The sequence below is a fragment of the Ranitomeya variabilis genome, chromosome 4 (genome assembly GCF_051348905.1).
Source record: "Ranitomeya variabilis isolate aRanVar5 chromosome 4, aRanVar5.hap1, whole genome shotgun sequence".
Taxonomy (NCBI): domain Eukaryota; kingdom Metazoa; phylum Chordata; class Amphibia; order Anura; family Dendrobatidae; genus Ranitomeya; species Ranitomeya variabilis.
Genome location: NC_135235.1, coordinates 600005160 through 600026325, shown reverse-complemented (window position 1 = coordinate 600026325; position 21166 = coordinate 600005160).

The window sequence follows — 21166 nt, the reverse complement described above, 5'->3', positions numbered from 1 at the left end:
TGTTCGTGACGCCACCTGTGGTATTCGGTCAGGATGACCGACGCTGCTTTAGGGGTCTGCTAGGTTGATGTTATGGCAGCTAGATGGTATACCTTCCTACAGGTGAAGTATGTCCCCAGGGCTTCCCAGTGTGTAGATGGTAGGATGGTGAGAGGCGCAGTGAAGAACAAGGACACAGGGTTGCAGTCTCTTTACCTATACTGAAGACTTCAGCATCCAGTCCAGGGCACCAGATCACAGGGCAGGCAGAGTCCGGCCGGTATGGAGGCAAGTCCAGAGTTCCCTTATCCAGGTGAAAATCAGTAGCCTTTCTTTGCGCTGCGGTGGTGTAGTCCTAAGCGGGGCTGGTCCCCTTCTGGTATCCTCTCCTTTGCTTCGACTTCCTTCACGCTCGCTGCAATACAATTCGGCCTTTCAAAGTCTCTTTCTGGGAGCTGCAGCTCTGAGGGCATGCACAGCTCCTTTAACCTTCTGTCCTCCTCAGACTACTGTCTGGAACTCCCTCCAGAACTCCTGTCTGGAGCTCTGTCAGGAACTCACTTCTGTCTGGAACTGACTAACTTTTCCTACATACTACCAGTTATATATATATATATATATATATATATATATATATATATATATATATATATATATATAGGGAGTGACCTAATAAATAGAAGCAGAAGCTCCCCCTGGTGGTCTGGAGTGTGAAATGTGTTGCATGTTTGTGATACCTGGATGCAGTTATCCTTCTTTGCCTCCAAACATAGCATCACTCTCCCCGAGAGGAAAGCAATACCACTGCGACGACCAGGACCCTGGGACGCCGCACTAGCATCTGGTTTAGCAAGGCACTGTCCAGCGAGCTGAATAGCTCAGAGGGAAGAGCTGCCGCCTGGTGTATATTAGCTGCTGGATTTGAGTCCTGACACCATCAGAAAGAATGTCATCTGGAAATCACCATCTATAACTGTACTGTAATTACTTGTATGCTCTGCAGGACTGGTATCTACTTCTATATGGTCACTGTATGGCAGTAATATCAGCGTGCCATGATAGTTCTAATCAGTGTTACCAGTTAGGTGCCCTTTAATATGTTTCACCCAAACCACACACCCACCCCGACCTAAAGCCCTAGATATATCTTTGATATATACCATATGTTTATGTGTACATGAATTCGTCAAGATTGAAATTGCAACATCAAGATAGACATGTTGCTGATCTGCAGATGATGAAAAAATGAAAACATTTCCAAGGCATCAAACATCTCGATTTATTCAGTATTGAGTATGAGCACCATGTGTAGAAATCCCCATACTTATAGCCTTGGTTGGTATCAGTGAGGTTATTAACCCCTTAATCCCATATGACGTACTATCCCGTCAAGGTCACCTGGGACTTAATTCCCAGTGACGGGATAGTACGTCATAGCCGATCGGCCGCGCTCACGGGGGGAGCGCGGCCGATCGCGGCCGGGTGTCAGCTGCCTATTGCAGCTGACATCCGGCACTATGTGCCAGGAGTGGTCACGGACCGCCCCCGGCACATTAACCCCAGACACACCGCGATCAAACATGATCGCGGTGTACCGGAGGTACAGGGAAGCATCGCGCAGGGAGGGGGCTCCCTGCGGGCTTCCCTGAGATGATCGGTACAAGGGAATGTACTCACCTTGTACCGAGCGTCTCCTCCCTGCAGGCCCCGGATCCAAAATGGCCGCGGGGCTGCATCCGGGTCCTGCAGGGAGTACTTCCGGGTCCGGAGCAGGCTGCAGATGAAAGCTGCAGCCTGCAGCGATGTGAGTGAGAGCGCCGATCTGATAGAGTGCTGTGCACACTATCAGATCGGCGATCTGTGATGTCCCCCCCTGGGACAAAGTAAAAAAGTAAAAAAAAAAATTTCCACATGTGTAAAAAAAAAAATAAAAAAAAAAATTTCCTAAATAATGAAGAAAAAAAAATATATTATTCCCATAAATACATTTCTTTATCTAAAAAAAAACAAAAAACAATAAAAGTACACATATTTAGTATCGCCGCGTCCGTAACGACCCAACCTATAAAACTGTCCCACTAGTTAACCCCTTCAGTGAACACCGTAAGAAAAAAAATAAAAAAACGAGCCAAAAAAACAACGCTTTATTATCATACCGCCGAACAAAAAGTGAAATAACACGCGATCAAAAAGATGGATATAAATAACCATGGTACCGCTGAAAACGTCATCTTGTCCCACAAAAAACGAGCTGCCATATAGCATCATAACCAAAAAAATAAAAAAGTTATAGTCCTCAGAATAAAGCGATGCCAAAATAATTATTTTTTCTATAAAATAGTTTTTATCGTATAAAAGCGCCAAAACATCAAAAAATGATATAAATGAGATATCGCTGTAATCGTACTGACCCGATGAATATAACTGCTTTATCAATTTTACCAAAAGTGGAACGGTATAAACGCCTCCCCCAAAAGAAATTCATGAATAGCTGGTTTTTGGTCATTCTGCCTCACAAAAATCGGAATAAAAAGTGATCAAAAACTCACATGTCCGAAAATGTTACCAATAAAAACGTCAACTCGTCCCGCAAAAAACAAGACCTCACATGACTCTGTGGACCAAAATACGGAAAAATTATAGGTCTCAAAATATGGAGATGCAAAAACTTTTTTGCTATGAAAAGCGTCTTTTAGTGTGTGACAGCTGCCAATCATAAAAATCCGATATAAAAAACGCTATAAAAGTAAATCAAACCCCCCTTCATCACCCCCTTAGTTAGGGAAAAATAATAAAATTAAAAAAATGTATTTATTTCCATTTTCCCATTAGGGCTAGGGTTAGGGTTAGGGCTAGGGTTAGGGCTAGGGTTAGGGCTAGGGCTAGGGTTAGGGCTAGGGCTAGGGTTAGGGCTAGGGTTAGGGCTAGGGTTGGGGCTAGGGTTGGGGCTAAAGTTAGGGTTGGGTAAAGTTAGGGATAGGGTTGGGGCTAAAGTTAGGGTTGGGGATAAAGTTAGGGTTGGGGCTAAAGTTAGGGTTAGGGTTTGGATTACATTTACGGTTGGGATTAGGGTTGAGATTAGAATTAGGGGTGTGTCAGGGTTAGGGGTGTGGTTAGGGTTACAGTTGGGATTAGGGTTAGGGGTGTGTTTGGATTAGTTTCAGGTAGAATTGGGGAGTTTCCACTGTTTAGGCACATCAGGGGCTCTCCAAACGCGACATGGCGTCCGATCTCAATTCCAGACAATTCTGCGTTGAAAAAGTAAAACAGTGCTCCTTCCCTTCCGTGCTCTCCCGTGCGCCCAAAGAGGGGTTTACCCCAACATATGGGGCATCAGCGTACTCGGGACAAATTGGACAACAACTTTTGGGGTCCAAGTTCTCTTGTTATCTCTGGGAAAATTAAAATTTGGGGGTCTAAAAATAATTTTTGTGGGAAAAAAAGGATTTTTTATTTTCACAGCACTGCGTTGTAAACTGTAGTGAAACACTTGGGGGTTCAAAGTTCTCACAACACATCTAGATAAGTTCCTTGGGAGGTCTAGTTTCCAATATGGGGTCACTGATGGGGGGTTTATACTGTTTGGGTACATCAGGGGCTCTGCAAATGCAACATGACGCCTGCAGACCAATCCATCTAAGTCTGCATTCCAAATGGCACTCCTTCCCTTCCGAGCTCTGCCATGCGCCCAAACAGTGGTTCCCCCCCCACATATGGGGTATCAGCGTACTCAGGACAAATTGGACAACAACTTTTGGGGTCCAATTTATCCTGTTACCCTTGTGAAAATATAAAACTGGGGGCTAAAAAATCATTTTTCTGAAAAGAAAAAGCATTTTTAGTTTCATGGCTCTGCGTTATAAACTGTAGTGAAACACTTGGGGGTTCAAAGCTCTCAAAACACATCTAGATAAGTTCTTCAGGAGGTCTAGTTTCCAATACGGGGTCACTTGTGGGGGGGTTGTACTGTTTGGGTACATCAGGGGCTCTGCAAATGCAACGTGACGCCTGCAGACCAATCCATCTAAGTCTGCATTCCAAATGGCGCTCCTTCCCTTCCGAGCTCTGCCATGCGCCCAAACAGTGGTTCCCCCCCACATATGGGGTATCAGCGTACTCAGGACAAATTGGAAAACAATTTTTGGGGTCCAATTTATCCTGTTACCCTTGTGAAAATATAAAACTGGGGGCTAAAAAAATCATTTTTCTGAAAAGAAAAAGCATTTTTAGTTTCACGGCTCTGCGTTATAAACTGTAGTGAAACACTTGGGGGTTCAAAGCTCTCAAAACACATCTAGATAAGTTCCTCAGGAGGTCTAGTTTCCAATACGGGGTCACTTGTGGGGGGGTTTATACTGTTTGGGTACATCAGGGGCTCTGCAAATGCAACATGACGCCTGCAGACCAATCCATCTAAGTCTGCATTCCAAATGGCACTCCTTCCCTTCCGAGCTCTGCCATGCGCCCAAACAGTGGTTCCCCCCCCACATATGGGGTATCAGCGTACTCAGGACAAATTGGACAACAACTTTTGGGGTCCAATTTATCCTGTTACCCTTGTGAAAATATAAAACTGGGGGCTAAAAAATCATTTTTCTGAAAAGAAAAAGCATTTTTAGTTTCATGGCTCTGCGTTATAAACTGTAGTGAAACACTTGGGGGTTCAAAGCTCTCAAAACACATCTAGATAAGTTCTTCAGGAGGTCTAGTTTCCAATACGGGGTCACTTGTGGGGGGGTTGTACTGTTTGGGTACATCAGGGGCTCTGCAAATGCAACGTGACGCCTGCAGACCAATCCATCTAAGTCTGCATTCCAAATGGCGCTCCTTCCCTTCCGAGCTCTGCCATGCGCCCAAACAGTGGTTCCCCCCCACATATGGGGTATCAGCGTACTCAGGACAAATTGGAAAACAATTTTTGGGGTCCAATTTATCCTGTTACCCTTGTGAAAATATAAAACTGGGGGCTAAAAAAATCATTTTTCTGAAAAGAAAAAGCATTTTTAGTTTCACGGCTCTGCGTTATAAACTGTAGTGAAACACTTGGGGGTTCAAAGCTCTCAAAACACATCTAGATAAGTTCCTCAGGAGGTCTAGTTTCCAATACGGGGTCACTTGTGGGGGGGTTTATACTGTTTGGGTACATCAGGGGCTCTGCAAATGCAACATGACGCCTGCAGACCAATCCATCTAAGTCTGCATTCCAAATGGCACTCCTTCCCTTCCGAGCTCTGCCATGCGCCCAAACAGTGGTTCCCCCCCCACATATGGGGTATCAGCGTACTCAGGACAAATTGGACAACAACTTTTGGGGTCCAATTTATCCTGTTACCCTTGTGAAAATATAAAACTGGGGGCTAAAAAATCATTTTTCTGAAAAGAAAAAGCATTTTTAGTTTCATGGCTCTGCGTTATAAACTGTAGTGAAACACTTGGGGGTTCAAAGCTCTCAAAACACATCTAGATAAGTTCTTCAGGAGGTCTAGTTTCCAATACGGGGTCACTTGTGGGGGGGTTGTACTGTTTGGGTACATCAGGGGCTCTGCAAATGCAACGTGACGCCTGCAGACCAATCCATCTAAGTCTGCATTCCAAATGGCGCTCCTTCCCTTCCGAGCTCTGCCATGCGCCCAAACAGTGGTTCCCCCCCACATATGGGGTATCAGCGTACTCAGGACAAATTGGAAAACAATTTTTGGGGTCCAATTTATCCTGTTACCCTTGTGAAAATATAAAACTGGGGGCTAAAAAAATCATTTTTCTGAAAAGAAAAAGCATTTTTAGTTTCACGGCTCTGCGTTATAAACTGTAGTGAAACACTTGGGGGTTCAAAGCTCTCAAAACACATCTAGATAAGTTCCTCAGGAGGTCTAGTTTCCAATACGGGGTCACTTGTGGGGGGGTTGTACTATTTGGGTACATCAGGGGCTCTGCAAATGCAACGTGACGCCTGCAGACCAATCCATCTAAGTCTGCATTCCAAATGGCGCTCCTTCCCTTCCGAGCTCTGCCATGCGCCCAAACAGTGGTTCCCCCCCACATATGGGGTATCAGTGTACTCAGGACAAATTGGACAACAACTTTTGGGGTCAAATTTATCCTGTTACCCTTGTGAAAATATAAAACTGGGGGCTAAAAAATCATTTTTCTGAAAAAAAAAAAAAGAATTTTTAATTTCACGGCTGTGCGTTATAAACTGTAGTGAAACACTTGGGGGTTCAAAGCTCTCAAAACACATCTAGATAAGTTCCTTGGGAGGTCTAGTTTCCAATATGGGGTCACTTATGGGAGGTTTATACTGTTTGGGTACATCAGGGGCTCTGCAAATGCAACATGACGCCTGCAGACCAATCCATCTAAGTCTGCATTCCAAATGGCGCTCCTTCCCTTCCGAGCTCTGCCATGCGCCCAAACAGTGGTTCCCCCCACATATGGGGTATCAGCGTGCTCAGGACAAATTGGACAACAACTTTTGGGGTCCAATTTATCCTGTTACCCTTGTGAAAATCTAAAACTGGGGGCTAAAAAATCATTTTTCTGAAAAAAAAAGCATTTTTAGTTTCACGGCTCTGCGTTATAAACTGTAGTGAAACACTTGGGGGTTCAAAGCTCTCAAAACACATCTAGATAAGTTCCTCAGGAGGTCTAGTTTCCAATACGGGGTCACTTGTGGGGGGGTTGTACTGTTTGGGTACATCAGGGGCTCTGCAAATGCAACGTGACGCCTGCAGACCAATCCATCTAAGTCTGCATTCCAAATGGCGCTCCTTCCCTTCCGAGCTCTGCCATGCGCCCAAACAGTGGTTCCCCCCCACATATGGGGTATCAGCGTACTCAGGACAAATTGGACAACAACTTTTGGGGTCAAATTTATCCTGTTACCTATGTGAAAATATGAAACTGGGGGATAAAAAATCATTTTTCTGAAAAAAAAATGAATTTTTAGTTTCACGGCTCTGCGTTATAAACTGTAGTGAAACACTTGGGGGTTCAAAGCTCTCAAAACACATCTAGATAAGTTCCTCAGGAGGTCTAGTTTCCAATACGGGGTCACTTGTGGGGGGGTTGTACTGTTTGGGTACATCAGGGGCTCTGCAAATGCAACGTGACGCCTGCAGACCAATCCATCTAAGTCTGCATTCCAAATGGCGCTCCTTCCCTTCCGAGCTCTGCCATGCGCCCAAACAGTAGTTCCCCCCCACATATGGGGTATCAGCGTACTCAGGACAAATTGGACAACAACTTTTGGGGTCAAATTTATCCTGTTACCTATGTGAAAATATGAAACTGGGGGCTAAAATATCATTTTTCTGAAAAAAAAAAGAATTTTTAGTTTCACGGCTCTGCGTTATAAACTGTAGTGAAACACTTGGGGGTTCAAAGCTCTCAAAACACATCTAGATAAGTTCCTTGGGAGGTCTAGTTTCCAATATGGGGTCACTTATGGGGGGTTTATACTGTTTGGGTACATCAGGGGCTCTGCAAATGCAACATGATGCCTGCAGACCAATCCATCTAAGTCTGCATTCCAAATGGCGCTCCTTCCCTTCCGAGCTCTGCCATACGCCCAAACAGTGGTTCCCTTCCACATATGGGGTATCAGCGTACTCAGGACAAATTGGACAACAACTTTTGGAGTCCAATTTATCCTGTTACCCTTGTGAAAATACAAAACTGGGGGCTAAAAAATCATTTTTCTGAAAAAAATTTTTTTATTTTCACGGCTCTGCGTTATAAACTGTAGTGAAACACTTGGGGGTTCAAAGCTCTCAAAACACATCAAGATAAGTTCCTTAGGGGGTCTACTTTCCAAAATGGTGTCACTTGTGGGGGGTTTTAATGTTTAGGCACATCAGGGGCTCTCCGAACGCGACATGGTGTCCCATCTCAATTCCAGTCAATTTTGCATTGAAAAGTCAAATGGCGCTCCTTCCCTTCCGAGCTCTGCTATGCGCCCAAACAGTGGTTTACCCCCACATATGGGGTATCGTTGTACTCAGGACAAATTGAACAACAACTTTTGTGGTCTAATTTCTTCTCTTACCCTTGGGAAAATAAAAAATTGGGGGCGAAAAGATCATTTTTGTGAAAAAATATGATTTTTTATTTTTACGGCTCTGCATTATAAACTTCTGTGAAGCACTTGTTGGGTCAAAGTGCTCACCACACATCTAGATAAGTTCCTTAAGGGTATAAATAGCATAAATCCCAATTGTATTGAATACCTCAACAATATATGATAAGACAAAATTTCCCTTAAATGCATGGGGGAAATAAAGGTATATGCACTATGATTAAAATTTGAAAAGCTTTATTGAATACAATATATAAAAACATTAGACAGAAATACACCAATAGGGAACCTATAAAAACAAAGGCAACTATAATGCCAACACTGCAAGTCTACAGCACTATTGCATATAGATGTAAAAACGGCATACAAAGAATATTAAGCCATAAAATCGCTATGTGATTGCAAATGCAATGCCCCGTATCTATGAGAAGGGTATAACTGGACTCAATATTGCACTAAGAACAGACTTTAGTCACAGCTGGATGAATATAAAGTGCAAGTGTGCTATAAATCCCTAATGAGGACAGTTTTATGGGCCACAATACAGGCCTCATATGCCAAAAACACACTGCTGTAGTCCTAACCAAAGTAGAACAGAGCACAGTCTACATAGAAGCAAAGGCTATAAACATATCTGAATGCCGACTTACATGTGAGATGCGGGTGTGTTGAATGTCTTTGTTGCCACCCCAACAGGGAATTCCTAGAATTCGGAATTTAGGACCTGAGAATGACGTCACGGCTTGTGATTGGTCGCGTGACGGTCACATGAGCGGCACGCAACCAATCAGAAGCCGTGACATCATGGAAGGCCCTAAACGCGCTCATTTTAAGCAAAGAAGGCTGCCGGTTACCAGCGGTGATGTCCAGGGGCCTCCGGAGAGATGAGTATATCAATATTTTTTATTTTAATTCTTTATTTTACACAGTAATATGGATCCCAGGGCCTGAAGGAGAGTTTCCTCTCCTTCAGACCCTGGGAACCATCAGGATTAGTGTTGAGCATTCCGATACCGCAAGTATCGGGTATCGGCCGATACTTGCAGGTATCGGAATTCCGATACCAAGATCCGATACTTTTGTGGTATCGGGTATCGGTATCGAAACAACATTAATGTGTAAAATAAAGAATTAAAATAAAAAATATTGCTATACTCACCTCTCCGACGCAGCCTGGACCTCACCAAGGGAACCGGCAGCGTTCTTTGCTTAAAATGCGCGCGTTTACTTCCGTGACGTCACGGCTTGTGATTGGTCGCATGCCGCCCATGTGGCCGTGACGCGATCAATCACAGCAAGCCGTGACGTAATTTTCAGGTCCTCAATGCCTAATTCTAGGCATTCAGGATTTTAAAATTACGTTCCGGCTTGTGATTGGTCGCGTCGCGGTCACATGGGCGACGCGACCAATCACAAGCCGTGACGTCACGGGAGGCAGGAAACACGCGCATTTTAAAATTACGTCACGGCTTGTGATTGGTTGCGTGCAGCCCATGTGACCGCGACGCGACCAATCACAAGCCGGAACGTAATTTTAAAATCCTGAATGCCTAGAATTAGGCATTGAGGACCTGAAAATTACGTCACAGCTTGCTGTGATTGGTCGCGTCGCGGCCACGTGGGCGGCACGCGACCAATCACAAGCCGTGACGTCACGGAAGGAAGTAAACGCGCGCATTTTAAGCAAAGAACGCTGCCGGTTCCCTCGGTGAGGTCCTGGCTGCGTCGGAGAGGTGAGTATAGCAATATTTTTTATTTTAATTCTTTATTTTACACATTAATATGGATCCCAGGGCCTGAAGGAGAGTTTCCTCTCCTTCAGACCCTGGGAACCATCAGGGATACCGTCCGATACTTGAGTCCCATTGACTTGTATTGGTATCGGGTATCGGTATCGGATTAGATCCGATACTTTGCCGGTATCGGACGATACTTTCCGATACCGATACTTTCAAGTATCGGACGGTATCGCTCAACACTAATCAGGATACCTTCCGATACTTGGTGTCCCATTGACTTGTATTGGTATCGGGTATCGGTATCGGCGATATCCGATACTTTTCGGGTATCGGCCCATACTATCCGATACCGATACTTTCAAGTATCGGACGGTATCTCTCAACACTAATGAAGAAGTCTTTAACGAGGGAACGTCACTAGTGTTGAGCGATACCGTCCGATACTTGAAAGTATCGGTATCGGATAGTATGGGCCGATACCCGAAAAGTATCGGATATCGCCGATACCGATACCCGATACCAATACAAGTCAATGGGACACCAAGTATCGGAAGGTATCCTGATGGTTCCCAGGGTCTGAAGGAGAGGAAACTCTCCTTCAGGCCCTGGGATCCATATTACTGTGTAAAATAAAGAATTAAAATAAAAAATATTGATATACTCACCCGTCCGGAGGCCCCTGGACATCACCGCTGGTAACCGGCAGCCTTCTTTGCTTAAAATGAGCGCGTTTAGGGCCTTCCATGACGTCACGGCTTGTGATTGGTTGCGTGCCGCTCATGTGACCGCCACGCGACCAATCACAAGCCGTGAAGTCATTCTCAGGTCCTAAATTCCGAATTCTAGGAATTTAGGACCTGAGAATTACGTCACGGCTTGTGATTGGTCGCGTGGCGGTCACATGAGCGGCACGCGACCAATCAGAAGCCGTGACGTCATGGAAGGTGCTGAACGCACTCATTTTAAGCAAAGAAGGCTGCCGGTTACCAGCGGTGATGTCCAGGGGCCTCCGGAGAGGTGAGTATATCAATATTTTTTATTTTAATTCTTTATTTTTTACATGGATATGGATCCCAGGGCCTGAAGGAGAGTTTCCTCTCCTTCAGACCCTGGGAACCATACACTGGGAACTTCCGATTCCCGATACCACAAAAGTATCGGATCTCGGTATCGGAATTCCGATACCGCAAGTATCGGCCGATACCCGATACTTGCGGTATCGGAATGCTCAACACTAAACGTCACACCGGCCCTTGTCCACAGATTATGGAGACATAATGTACAGTAGCTGGATCCCTGTAGACTTCATTCCCTGTAGACTTCATTCCATGTGCACTAACAGTTTGGTGATGCATTTATTTGGTCACATAACCAGCGATACAGCCATTTCTCCAAAGTGTCCCAGGCCTGCATGGCATAAGCATGCTACAGTGAACTGCAGGTATGGGCAGGGGTAGACATAACACATGTGCAGCCGGTGCGGCTGCATTGGGGCCCGAAGGTGGAGGGAGGGCCCTGCAGGGTGGCTAATAATGAGGGCAATCTGGCCTGTTTATCTGGCTCCAAGGATCCGGGGGGCCCGTGGCCAGATTGCCCTGGTGCGGTGGGCAGGGAGAGATCCCTGCAGCTCTGCTGCCTACAAGAGAAAATGGCAGCGGAGCAGCAGCGATCCATCCTGCTTCCTGCCCGCTCTTCCTGTCTCACACAGCAGTCAGCAGCGCAGCTGGATGACATCATCATTCAGGGCGTGGCTGTGCCAGAGAGAGGAAGCTGCTGGCGACGGTGAGCATGCGGAGAGGTGAGAGGTTCTGTGTGTGTGTACACGTATGTGTGTGTGTAGAGATGAGTAGTGGTGTGTTTGTGTACGTGCTTGCATGCGTAGCGCTGGGGGGAAACATGTAGAGAGGTGAATGGTGCTGTGTGTGCCTGTGTGTGTGTGTGTAGGTGGAGGTGAGTGCAACTAGCGGCGGACACCGCGTTGATGCACACCTTCTATTCATAATATATTGGAGCTGATGTCACAGTTGCACCTATCTTAAGAGGACTCCTATAGAGACCTTAAGCAATAGATGTTTATGTCATTATACGAGCAACTAACTGCCAGTATATACGACACCTGTACAGTCCATAGTGAGGAACAAATCATTATGTGTCAACACTTGGGAGATTTCCCTGCTCCTTCATAACATCATAAGCACCTATTTTTGGCTACTTTAGCTATTATCCTTACCACAAATCTGAAGTACTACACGTTCATATCCAACGTATCTGGAAAGCGCTCTTTTATAGAGATCCACTCACAGTATATAGGATTTTACCCTGTGACCCTCCATGTCATACAAGCAGTCGGTCTACTGAGGAAGGTCTCATTGTTTTGACCGAAACGTTTATGCTGGACTGCTATTCAAGTAATAAATATTCAAATTCTAAAAATCATCACCGTACACAAGTTGAGTGCCAAGTTATTTACTTCTTACAGCTGTTATGAGACCTTGATTGTTGCAATCTGAGCAGAACATGAGACTGAGGGTGTATTGTTCTACGAGACTTTGACGTACAGATTGTTCCTGCATTCTTATAGGTTAAGAATTGTGAGCGTGTTCTTATGCTGATTGGTTGAAGTATAATTTCTATGACTATGAAAAGTCATACACAATAAACGGGGGCCCAGAAATCTGCTTGATCCCCCCAAACAGAGACACACGTCTCCGTCTGGTCATTTTCAGTTGCCGGCAACGCCCTGTAGATTAATTTGGAAATCACTGAGTTAACCGTGAAGGATCACTTTAGTTCCTCCCTTAACAGTTGGTGCCCAACGTGGGGCCCCAAACAGGAACGCCTCTGCCCCCCCGGAGGACAACAAGACAAAGGACCCTCGGACCGGACACAGGCACTGGAAAATTGGGACTGATCATCCCCCACAACAACCACGGCAAGTTGGCAGTTATACTGTTCAGACTGACCGTTTGGTGTGGTTTTCCAGTGTTTGTTGCTGCAAAGAGGATCTGAGGTTTGTCCCCAATGGTGGGGTGATTCTTGGGTGGAATCATATAGAGGTGTAGTTCCATTGGGAGCCCAGTGCTCGAACCGTACCTCATAAGGGACAGACACCCCGGATTGACCAGTGATGTAATTCTCTTTATAGTCAAAATATCCTGAATTCCTAATCACTGTTAGAATCAGACGCGGTGAGGTGATCGAAGATGGGTAGGATGCGTAACTCAGGAATATATAGATATATATGTATATGTCCAGGGGTATCCGGAGGGAAAGTCTGAGACGCCCTCTGTTGTGAATTCCGCTCTTGGGCTCCCTCTGGTAGTTGTAAGTGGCACTTTTGTGAGTTCTGCTCTTGGGCTCCCTCCGGTGGTTTTGAGTGGAACTGCTGCTCCTTGGATTTAGCAGTCGCAGCTGCTTCCACTGATCGTCTTTCTGGCTCGGCTATTTATCCTGGCTCTATCCTTGAGCCTGGGCCAGTTGTCAATGGTTCCTGGTTGGATTCACATCTCTGCTTGGACTTCCCTGATATTCTGACCAGTTCAGCAAAGATAAGTCCTTGCTTGTTCTTTTGCTGTCCACATATTGTGGACTTTATCGTTCAGCTCTTTCTATGTTTTTTCTTGTCCAGCATGTCAATATGGATTTATTCAGTTAAGCTGGAAGCTCTGGGAAGCAGATTTACCTTCCACACCTTTAGTCAGGTGTGGAGATTTTTGTAAACTCTGTGGTGGATTTTTCTAGTTTTTTTATACTGACCGCACAGTATTCTGTCCTGTTCTATCTATATAGCTAGACTGGCCTCCTTTGCTATATTCTGATTTCATTCTGCGTATGTCATTTCCCTCTCCACTCACAGTCAATATTTGTGGGGGGATCCCCAAATCCTTTGGGGATTTTCTCTGAGGCAAGATAGCTTTCCTGTTTCCATCTTTAGGGGTAGTTAGTCCTCCGGCTGTGACGAGGTGTCTAGGGAGTGACAGGAACATCCCACGGCTACTTCTAGTGTTGTGATAAGCTCAGGAACTGCGATTAGTACAGGTACCACCTCCTTCAGAGCTCATCCCATGTTGCTCCTAAACCACCCATCATAACAGTACAACTGGCCAAAAATGAATTAAATGCATCTCAAAAGAAGGAAAAAAAAGTTCTGAGCCATTTTTTTTTTGCAGTCTGTTTTGTCTTTTTTTTTTCCTCTTAATCTCTGGGTGGTTCAGGATTTTGGCGCTGGCATTGATGTTCAGGGTTTGTTTTCTCGTGTGGATCAACTTGCTGCAAGAGTACAGAGTATCCAAGATTATGTTGTCCAGACTCCGGCTTTAGAGCCTAAAATTCCTACTCCTGATTTGTTTTTTGGGGACAGATCTAAGTTTTTGAACTTTAAAAATAACTGCAAATTGTTTTTGCTTTGAAACCCCGTTCCTCTGGTGATCCCATTCAGCAGGTTAAGATTGTCATCTCTCTGCTGCGTGGTGACCCTCAGGACTGGGCATTCTCCCTTGAATCAGGGAATCCGGCATTGCTTAATGTAGACGCATTTTTTCAAGCGCTCGGATTATTGTATGACGAACCTAATTCTGTGGATCATGCAGAAAAAACCTTGTTGGCCCTATGTCAGGGTCAGGAAGCGGCAGAATTATACTGCCAGAAATTTAGAAAATGGTCTGTGCTCACTAAATGGAATGAGGATGCTCTGGCAGCAATTTTCAGAAAGGGTCTTTCTGAAGCCCTTAAAGATGTTATAGTGGGATTCCCCACGCCCGCTGGTTTGAGCGAATCTATGTCTCTAGCCATTCAGATTGATCGGCGCCTGCACGAGCGCAAAGTTGTGCACCATATGGCAGTGTCCTCTGAGCGGAGTCCTGAGCCTATGCAATGTGATAGGATTTTGACTAGAGCAGAACGGCAGGGATTCAGACGTCAGAATAAGCTGTGTTTTTACTGTGGTAATTCTGCTCATGTTATTTCTGATTGCCCTAAGCGTACTAAGAGGGTCGCTAGGTCTGTTACCATCAGTACTGTACAGCCTAAATTTCTCTTATCTGTGACCCTGATTTGCTCATTATCGTCATTTTCTGTCATGGCATTTGTGGATTCAGGCGCTGCCCTGAACTTAATGGACTTGGAATTCACCAGGCACTGTGGTTTTTCCTTGCAGCCTTTGCAGAGCCCTATTCCTTTGAGGGGCATTGATGCTACACCATTGGCCAAGAATAAACCTCAGTATTGGACTCAGCTGACCATGTGTATGGCTCCAGCACATCAGGAAGATTGCCGTTTTCTGGTGTTGCATAACTTGCATGATGTTGTTGTACTGGGTTTTCCATGGTTACAGGAACATAATCCGGTGCTGGATTGGAAATCTATGTCTGTGACTAGTTGGGGTTGTCAAGGGGTACATTGTGACGTTCCTTTGATGTCAATTTCCTCTTCCCCCTCTTCTGAAGTCCCTGAGTTTTTGTCGGATTTCCAGGATGTATTTGACGAGCCCAAGTCCAATTCCCTTCCTCCACATAGGGACTGTGATTGTGCTATTAACTTGATTCCTGGCTGTAAGTTCCCTAAGGGCCGACTTTTCAATCTGTCTGTGCCAGAGCATGCCGCCATGCGGAGTTATGTCAAGGAGTCTTTGGAAAAGGGGCATATTCGGCCGTCTTCGTCACCATTGGGAGCGGGATTCTTTTTTGTTGCCAAGAAGGATGGCTCCTTGAGACCCTGTATTGATTATCGCCTTCTTAATAAGATCACGGTCAAATTCCAATACCCTTTACCTTTGCTTTCTGATTTGTTTGCTCGGATTAAGGGGGCTAGTTGGTTTACTAAGATTGACCTTCGAGGGGCATATAATCTTGTTCGTATTAAACAGGGTGACGAATGGAAAACTGCATTTAATACGCCCGAAGGCCATTTTGAATACCTTGTGATGCCTTTTGGGCTTTCTAATGCTCCTTCTGTATTTCAGTCCTTCATGCATGATATTTTCCGCAATTATCTTGATAAATTCATGATTGTGTATTTGGATGATATTTTGATTTTTTCCGATGATTGGGAGTCTCATGTGAAGCAGGTCAGGATGGTATTCCAGATCCTTCGTGATAATACTTTATTTGTGAAGGGGTCTAAGTGCCTATTTGGAGTTCAGAAGGTCTCTTTTTTGGGTTTTATTTTTTCTCCCTCGTCTATAGAAATGGATCCTGTTAAGGTCCAAGCCATTCATGACTGGATTCAACCCACATCGGTGAAGAGCCTTCAGAAATTTTTGGGCTTTGCTAATTTTTATCGCCGTTTCATTGCCAACTTTTCCAGTGTGGTTAAGCCCCTGACCGATTTGACAAAGAAAGGCGCTGATGTGACAAATTGGTCCTCTGCGGCGGTTGAGGCCTTTCAGGAGCTTAAACGCCGATTTACTTCTGCCCCTGTGTTGCGTCAGCCGGATGTTTCTCTTCATTTTCAGGTTGAGGTTGATGCTTCTGAGATTGGGGCAGGGGCCGTTTTGTCTCAGAGGAATTCTGATGGTTCTTTGATGAAACCGTGTGCCTTTTTTTTCCAGAAAGTTTTCGCCTGCGGAGCGCAATTATGACGTTGGCAATCGGGAGTTGTTGGCTATGAAGTGGGCATTTGAGGAGTGGCGACATTGGCTTGAGGGAGCCAAGCACCGCGTTGTGGTCTTGACCGATCATAAGAATCTGATTTACCTCGAGTCGGCCAAGCGGCTGAACCCTAGACAGGCTCGATGGTCCCTGTTTTTCTCCCGTTTTGATTTTGTGGTCTCGTATCTTCCGGGATCTAAGAATGTTAAGGCTGATGCCCTCTCTAGGAGTTTTTTGCCTGATTCTCCTGGAGTCCTTGAGCCGGTTGGCATTCTTAAGGAAGGGGTGATTCTTTCTGCCATCTCCCCTGATTTGCGGCGGGTGCTTCAGGAATTTCAGGCTGATAAACCTGACCGCTGTCCAGTAGGGAAGCTGTTTGTTCCTGATAGATGGACTAGTAAGGTAATTTCTGAGGTTCATTCTTCAGTGTTGGCTGGTCATCCTGGGATTTTTGGTACCAGAGATTTGGTTGCTAGGTCCTTTTGGTGGCCTTCCTTTTCGCGGGATGTGCGTTCTTGTGCAGTCCTGTGGGACTTGTGCCCGGGCCAAGCCTTGCTGTTCCCGCGCTAGTGGGTTGCTTTTGCCTTTGCCGGTCCCTGAGAGGCCCTGGACGCATATTTCCATGGATTTTATTTCGGATCTTCCTGTTTCCCAGAAGATATCTGTTATCTGGGTGGTTTGTGACCGGTTCTCTAAAATGGTCCATTTGGTACCTTTGCCTAAATTGCCTTCCTCCTTTGATTTGGTTCCATTATTTTTTCAGCATGTGGTTCGTTTGCATGGCATTCCGGAGAATATTGTGTCTGACAGAGGTTCCCAGTTTGTTTCTAGGTTTTGGTGGGCCTTTTGTGCTAGGATGGGCATTGATTTGTCTTTTTCTTCGGCGTTCCATCCTCAGACAAATGGCCAAACTGAGCGAACTAATCAGACCTTGGAAACCTATTTGAGATGCTTTGTGTCTGCTGATCAGGATGATTGGGTGGCTTTCTTGCCGTTGGCCGAGTTTGCCCTTAATAATCGGGCTAGTTCGGCTACGTTGGTTTCGCCTTTCTTTTGTAATTTTGGTTTTCATCCTTGTTTTTCTTCGGGGCAGGTTGAGCCTTCTGATTGTCCTGGTGTGGATTCTGTGGTGGACAGGTTACAGCAGATTTGGACTCATGTGGTAGACAATTTGACGTTGTCTCAGGAAAAGGCTCAACGTTTTGCTAACCGCCGTCGGTGCGTTGGTCCCCGGCTTCGGGTGGGGGATTTAGTCTGGTTATCTGCTCGTCATGTTCCTATGAAGGTTTCTTCCCCTAAGTTCAAGCCTCGGTTTATTGGTCCTTATAAGATTTCTGAGATTATCAATCCGGTGTCTTTTTGTTTGGCCCTTCCAGCCTCTTTTGCCATCCATAATGTTTTCCATAGATCTTTGTTGCGGAGATATGTGGTGCCCGTTGTTCCCTCGGTTGATCCTCCTGCCCCAGTGTTGGTTGATGGGGAGTTGGAATATTTGGTGGAGAAAATTTTGGATTCTCGTTTTTCGAGGCGGAGGCTTCAGTATCTTGTCAAGTGGAAGGGTTATGGCCAGGAGGATAATTCTTGGGTTGTTGCCTCCGATGTCCATGCCGCCGATTTGGTTCGTGCCTTTCACTTGGCTCGCCCTGATCGGCCTGGGGGCTCTGGTGAGGGTTCGGTGACCCCTCCTCAAGGGGGGGTACTGTTGTGAATTCCGCTCTTGGGCTCCCTCCGGTAGTTGTAAGTGGCACTTTTGTGAGTTCTGCTCTTGGGCTCCCTCCGGTGGTTTTGAGTGGAACTGCTGCTCCTTGGATTTAGCAGTCGCAGCTGCTTCCACTGATCGTCTTTCTGGCTCGGCTATTTATCCTGGCTCTATCCTTGAGCCTGGGCCAGTTGTCAATGGTTCCTGGTTGGATTCACATCTCTGCTTGGATTTCCCTGATATTCTGACCAGTTCAGCAAAGATAAGTCCTTGCTTGTTCTTTTGCTGTCCACATATTGTGGACTTTATCGTTCAGCTCTTTCTATGTTTTTTCTTGTCCAGCTTGTCAATATGGATTTATTTAGTTAAGCTGGAAGCTCTGGGAAGCAGATTTACCCTCCACACCTTTAGTCAGGTGTGGAGATTTTTGTAAACTCTGTGGTGGATTTTTCTAGTTTTTTTATACTGACCGCACAGTATTCTGTCCTGTTCTATCTATATAGCTAGACTGGCCTCCTTTGCTACATTCTGATTTCATTCTGCGTATGTCATTTCCCTCTCCACTCACAGTCAATATTTGTGGGGGGCTGCCTTTCCTTTGGGGATTTTCTCTGAGGCAAGATAGCTTTCCTGTTTCCATCTTTAGGGGTAGTTAGTAGTGTTGAGCGATACCGTCCGATACTTGAAAGTATCGGTATCGGAAAGTATCGGCCGATACCGGCAAAGTATCGGATCCAATCCGATACCGATACCCGATACCAATACAAGTCAATGGGACTCAAGTATCGGACGGTATTCCTGATGGTTCCCAGGGTCTGAAGGAGAGGAAACTCTCCTTCAGACCCTGGGAACCATATTAATGTGTAAAATAAAGAATAAAAATAAAAAATATCGCTATACTCACCTGTCCGACGCAGCCTGGACCTCAGCGAGGGAACCGGCAGCGTTGTTTGTTTAAAATTCGCGCTTTTACTTGGTTACGTGAAGTCCCGGCTTGTGATTGGTCGATCGCGGCGCAACCAATCACAAGCCGGGACGTCACGGGAGGCTGGACACGCGCCCATTTTAAAATGCGCGCGTGTCCAGCCTCCCGTGACGTCACGGCTTGTGATTGGTTGCGTCTCCCATGTGACTGCGACGCAACCAATCACAAAGCCGGGACGTAATTTTAAAATCCTTAAGGACCTGAAATTACGTCACGGCTTGCTGTGATTGGTTGCGTCGCCCATGTGACTGCGACGCAACCAATCACAACGCCGGAACGTAATTTTAAAATCCTGAAGGACCTGAAATTACGTCACGGCTTGCTGTGATTGGTTGCGTCCCGGTCACATGGGCGGCACGCAACCAATCACAAGCCGGGACTCACGTAAAGGAAAGAAAAGCGCGAATTTTAAACAAAGAACGCTGCCGCTTCCCTCGGTAAGGTGCAGGCTGCGTCGGAGAGGTGAGTATAGCAATATTTTTTATTTTAATTCTCTCTTTTACACATTTTTACATTAATGTTGTTTCGATACCGATACCCGATATCACAAAAATATCGGATCTCGGTATCGGAATTCCGATACAGCAAGTATCGGCCGATACCCGATACTTGCAGTATCGGAATGCTCAACACTAGTAGTTAGTCCTCCGGCTGTGACGAGTTGTCTAGGGAGTGACAGGAACATCCCACGGCTACTTCTAGTGTTGTGATAAGCTCAGGAACTGTGGTTAGTACAGGTACCACCTCCTCCAGAGCTCGTCCCATGTTGCTCCTAAAACACCCATCATAACAGCCCTCCTCCTTTCACTGAGTACTGCGATTTTGGGTTGTCCCAGAGGGGGAGAGGTAAACCCAGTGGAACAAACTAATACGGCCGCTCTGGTATTGTGCACGACAAAGTAAGGATATTTAGCTCTAAAGGAGAATCAGTTTCCGTGGAACAAAAAGAAGACTTTGAATTTGTGTGATGAATCTGATATTCTTAGCTCAAAGATGGGGAAAATATTCTCAATCATTGGTTTTTCTAAGGTGTTCTGGCATGTGAATTGTGTGATGAAGGTTTCGTAGAAATTAATTAAGTCTGAGAACTGCTGTATTCTGTTTCTGTGTGAAATTTCTAAGATACCTGATGGGAGGGATCAAACAGCTGCGCTATTACTTTCTTCTTTCTGTGCTGAGGAATGCTGCGATTTTCTTATCTCTGCTGTGTCTCTGGTATGGAGGGGGCACATAGCTGCATTCTCTCTGTATTTTCTGTCCTTGGTGTAGTACGCACTGGGAGATCTGTGTTTTGTTTAAAGCAACAATATTGTTTTACAGTACAAAGAAATATTGTAAGTTGAAGTTGGAAGTTGAAAGTGAAATATGGTCCCTCCCCAGGAAATTAAGCCTCTACTCCCGACTGTAAGCCCTATGCCCCTTAACCCCAAGGCACCAATATATCCTGGACTGCCGAGAAGTTCTATGGGCGTCTTATGGTAGTATTTAAAGTTCTGGGATTCTCATTGTAACAAAAAATCCCATACACACCTTTTTGTCATAGCTTTAATGTCCGGCCTGAAATCTGAATTGAAAGAGGCAATAATGTCAGTCAGACCCGATATTGAGACTTCCACTCCGGATGATGCATTAAAAGTAGTAAGAAAAAGGTTTTTAGAACTTAGCCCATTCTGCATCAGCAGGGAAATCAAAAGGTTAAACCAGTAGCCGCAGCGATTCCTGCTCCAATCTCAGACCCCCCCCACAATTACAAGGACGCAGCTGGTTCCTTATCAGTGGTTCATGCAACAGACTCCAGCTCCAGCCCTCCCACCCTACACAAATTCAGTTCTCCAATATCCCTTTTAACCCTATGTCTGGGAATCTCACTCCCCAGCCCTGCCATGTCAATTCTCAGACCAAGAGCTTGTTTTAACTAGAGTAGATGGCAGACCTAATAAATATACTCTTACAAAACCCATCCCTGTGGGACCTTTCCCTGAAGTTACTGCTCAGTTCGTAATCTCTCCTATATGTCCGGTAAATTTACTGGGGGCAGATTTATTACCACAGTTCCGCTCTAGAGTACAATTCCAAGATGATGGTCAGATGGTCCTCACGTAA